This window comes from Nicotiana attenuata, unplaced genomic scaffold, assembly GCF_001879085.1.
Source record: "Nicotiana attenuata strain UT unplaced genomic scaffold, NIATTr2, whole genome shotgun sequence".
In the NCBI taxonomy this organism is placed as follows: Eukaryota; Viridiplantae; Streptophyta; class Magnoliopsida; order Solanales; family Solanaceae; genus Nicotiana; species Nicotiana attenuata.
The window spans coordinates 288,942-293,692 of NW_017670438.1; positions in this window are offsets into that span (position 1 = coordinate 288,942).

A 4,751-nucleotide genomic window follows, 5' to 3' on the forward strand; every position below is an offset into this window, starting at 1 on the left:
GTCTGATCATCTCGAGTAGCGCGTGTCCTCACCATTTGTGAGAGAATAGAAGATAGAAGTTTAGAATTGATGTCAAAAATATCGCACGACAAGGAATCCAAATGAAGTGAAGATTTTTCCTAAACAGTTACATAGCCTCTCGTAGATAAGTACAGACGTCTCCGTACCGATCAGCGAGACTCTAATAAACCGTCCTGTGTTCCGTGACTCCTATGAACCTAGAGCTCTGATACCAACTTGTCACGACCCTAGTTCACCAATTGTGAACACGTCATGACGGCACCTAGTCTTCACGACTAGGTAAGCCTAACACATTGCGAAAGTAACAACATTTGCGAAATTTATATTCGAAGCTAAATAACATGAGTAATGTATACAGTTGCCGCCTGGCACATACACTTTAATACAAAATACTGAAATAACCTCCAAGACCCGGAAACCCACGGGCAACACAGGCTATAAGAAATCTTACACTGCTCTAGTCACCAGAATAGTCTAATACAAAGAGGGATCAAAATAACATCTAACAACTATGGATAAAATGAGAAGGAGACTTTGCGGATCTGCGGACGTAGCAGATGTATACCTCAAGTCCCCAATACGCTCCTTGACAGCTACTGGCGGTACGCCTGCTCAGAAGCACCTGGATCTGCACATGAAAAACATGCGCAGAAGAGGCGTAAGTACACCACAACGGTACTCAGTAAGTGCCAAGCCTAACCTCGATTGGGTAGTGACGAGGAAAAGGTCAGGGCCCTACTGAGACAGAAACAATAAAATAGCAAGATATTAACAGTATCGAAGTCTGAAGAAAACTAATGAACACAGCGATGTGATAAGATAGATCAATGAAATATAGAACTGCAAGACAAAACAGAAACACAGAGTAAATACAGCAAAATTACAAGAAATACCGACGGGGGTCTCCCAGGATACCGTCCTGTAGCCCTTTTTCAACTGTCCAATGGAACTTCTGGGATACCGTCCCGTAGTCCAAATCTCATATCGATATCAAAAGATCTCCCGAGATACCGTCCCGTAGTCCCAAAATAAAAGTGCAGGGAAATCTCCCGGGATACCGTCCCGTAGTTCCAAAATAAAAGTATAGGGGAATCTCCCGGGATACCGTCCCATAGTCCCAAAATAAAAGTACAGGGGGATCTCCCGGGAATCAAACCCGTAGTCCCAAAGTAAACAATCAAGGGGGAACTCCCGGAATCCGCATCCGTAGTCCCAATATAAATGCGCAACCAACATCAACGAATTATTCAGAAATTTAAGTACAACAATACAAGGCATCAAATAATACTGGCCTAACATGCTCCACGTAATCACAGTTAAGACAATTTAAGCAAATAGGCAGCTTGGATCAATTAAACATGCTCTTCTACGCTAGCACAGGCTATAAAAGCAAGTAAAGTAAGGCAAATATGAAAGAGAATCCAAATCAAGTATTTAAGTAAAAATCCGGGTTTCAACACAGGCTATTCTGGTGACTAGAGCAGTGTAAGATTTCTTATAGCCTGTGTTGCTCGTGGGTTTCCGGGTCTTGGAGGTTATTTCAGTATTTTGTATTAAAGTGTATGTGCCAGGCGGCAACTGTATAAATTACTCATGTTATTTAGCTTCGAATATAAATTTCGCAAATGTTGTTACTTCCGCAATGTGTTAGGCTTACCTAGTCGTGAAGACTAGGTGCCGTCATGACGTGTTCACAATTGGTGAACTAGGGTCGTGACAGTTTTCTTGGGTATAAAGGATACTATATGTGAAAAAGACCTTTGACTTGTGATGTGATTGAACCATTAGATCTGTATCCTAATTATAGATTCATAGCAACAAGAATAATTGAATTCCGACGCCGTATGAGAGAGTTATGTCCATTTCCGTGTCGAGAAAGATTGCGGGTGTTGCTGGTGCTCAGTTATCGCAATTACGAAATTCCCTTTGCAATTGCGAAGATTGTAGACTTCTGCCTTGGTTTGCAATGTTCGCAATTGCGAAGCCTATAGATTTTTGCCTTGGTTCAAAATTGTGAACATTTGTTCGTAATTGCGAAGCCTGTAGATTTTGCCTTGGTTCGCAATTGTGAACACTTGTCCGTAATTGCGAGGCTTTGCAAATGCGAACCCTGTGACGAAAATGCGGAATCTGCACCGGTAAAAGGGCTGGGAGACGGGATTTTGGAGACATTCTCTCATTTTTGGAACCCTGGGCTCGGTAGGGGCGATTTTGAAGAAGGAGTTTTATCTACAATCTTTGGGTAAATGATTTTGTTCCATTTCCAATTATTTTACATGATTATACATGGGATTTAACATCAAAATTCGGAGAATCAAAGTGAAATTTCAAGAAATTTTAGATATGTTTTGAGAAATAAGAATTTGAGTGTTGAGAGTCGATTTGAACTCGGACCTTTAAACAAAATGTATGTATGGACTTGTGCGGTTATGTGTAACATTTATTTACAAAAAAATTCGGAATTCGAGCATGGGGGCTCGAGTGTTGACTTTGTTGAATTTCCGAGTGAAGTTGGGAATTTATTATAACTTGATTGATTATGAGTGTTGGAGTATTTTTTTTATTAGTTTTCACGTTGTTTGACTAGTTTTGGGCCGATGGGCATCGGTTTGAGGGTTTAGAGAGGCATTGGAGCTAGTTAACGAACTTCGGATCGAGTTAAGTCTCCCGTCTAACCATGTGAGGAGGAAATTACCCCGTAGGTGTTATATTTGTTATGTGCTACTTGTTGTGGGAGCTACGCACGTATGAGGTGACGAGTTTCCGTGTGTATGCTAGAATTCTTGATTATGTACGGATAGACTTAGACTCATTCCATGCTTTAATTGTATTATTTGCGTTATTCTTGCCTGTTCAATTGCTTTAATTCGCATTATGACCTGAGACTAGACTCGTTTAGAGTAATGGACTCGTTATTTAAGATACTTGACGAGCTACTTGTTTACCCGTAGAAATTGTACTTCCCTTATTGATTTCTTCCATGTTGTGTGTATCCATCGGAAAGTTTTCTTGTATCTCATAACTCACACGCATATTCATGAGTGCGGTCAAAGACCCGTAAAAGCTTCATATTCTAATGGGATTGGGCCGTTCGCGTCGACAACTTCATGAAATACTATTAATGAATCGGGTCGTTCGCCTCGGCAGGATATTGTACCGCACTCTTATGGGATCGGGCTGTTCGCCTCGGCAGTATCATGTAGCACACTCTAATGGGATCGGGCCGTTCGCCTCAGCAGTATCATGTAACACACTCTTATGGGATCGGGTCATTCGCCTCGGCAGTATCACGTAACACACTCTTATGGGATCGAGTCGTTCGCCTCGGCAGTATCATGTAATATACTTTTATGGGATCGGGCTATTCACCTTGGCAGTATCATGTAACACACTTTTATGGGATCGGACCGTTCGCCTCGGTAGTATCATGTATCAACTCCTATGGGATCGAGTCATTCGCCTCGGCAACTTCATGAAATACTATTACAGGATCGGACCGTTTGCCTCGGCAGAATCGCGCGTAATATTTGACAAGAATCCAGTGTATCCGTGAGTTTTTCTTACCTAAGTTCGATGACCTATCTGGTGGGGACCGCATTACATACTCCATTTGAGGAGGTAACCGATGTTTGAGGACTTGTGTTTACTGTTCAGATGAGGATCATATCATGTACCTATATTTATTTTCACAGTTTAATTTCCATGCTTCATAATTGTTTACTTTCTACTGTACTTGATTTATTGGACCACTAGTAAGTGTCGATGTCGACCCCTTGTCACTACTGCTCCGAAGTTAGGCTAGATACTTACTGGGTACGCGTTGATTTACGTACTCATGCTTTACTGGGTGCAAAGGTGCAGCTATTGCAGGGACTTTACGGTGAGTTGCATCCCATGTTATGATCTGCAGCATACGGAGTCTCTATCATAATTATTTACATAATCCTGTCTATCTTGTATTCCAGACATATGTTGTATTGCTATTGTACTTCCTAGTAAATGCTCATACACTTGTGACACCGGATTTTGGGGTGTTAAAGAAATTGTTTATTATTTTGCTTACCTTTGAGACACTTTTACTTTATATTTTACTTAAATCATACATATCTATGATTTTTGATGCATCGATCTCTCTATATAATAAGATTCATGAAGTAAAAAATAATAAAATGAAAAATTAAGCTGGTAGTTCACCGTTGGCTTGCCTAATGGCGACATTGGCCGCCATCACGACCTATAGCGGGTTTTGAATCGTGACAGATATTTGTGAATCATCCAAGGGAACCATAAATATCTGAGATAAATGAAGATCTAGATGGCATGACAAATGAACCAATTCTAGAAAGAAGACAAGAACTTGCGGCACCAAAAGCAGTGGGAACTGGCTTCCATACTCTTATCTTGGATGACATCAAATAATAAATAATTTATAAAATATCAAATAAAAATGTAAAGATTCTATTTAATGGTATTAAATTTTATAAAAATAGAAAATTAGGATAACGTATATAAAAAAATTATTTTGACAAAGAATGGTTAAAAAATATAATTAATTGTAATAAACATGACATAAATTATGATAAAAGTCATAAAATTCTATTTAAAATTCCATAAAATATATATGAAATGCTTCAAATTTAAAAATACTTTTTGATTAATTGACTAAACATAAATAATTTTAAAAATAAATTATCCTAATATTATGCAAAAATGCTAAATTAAATAATTAT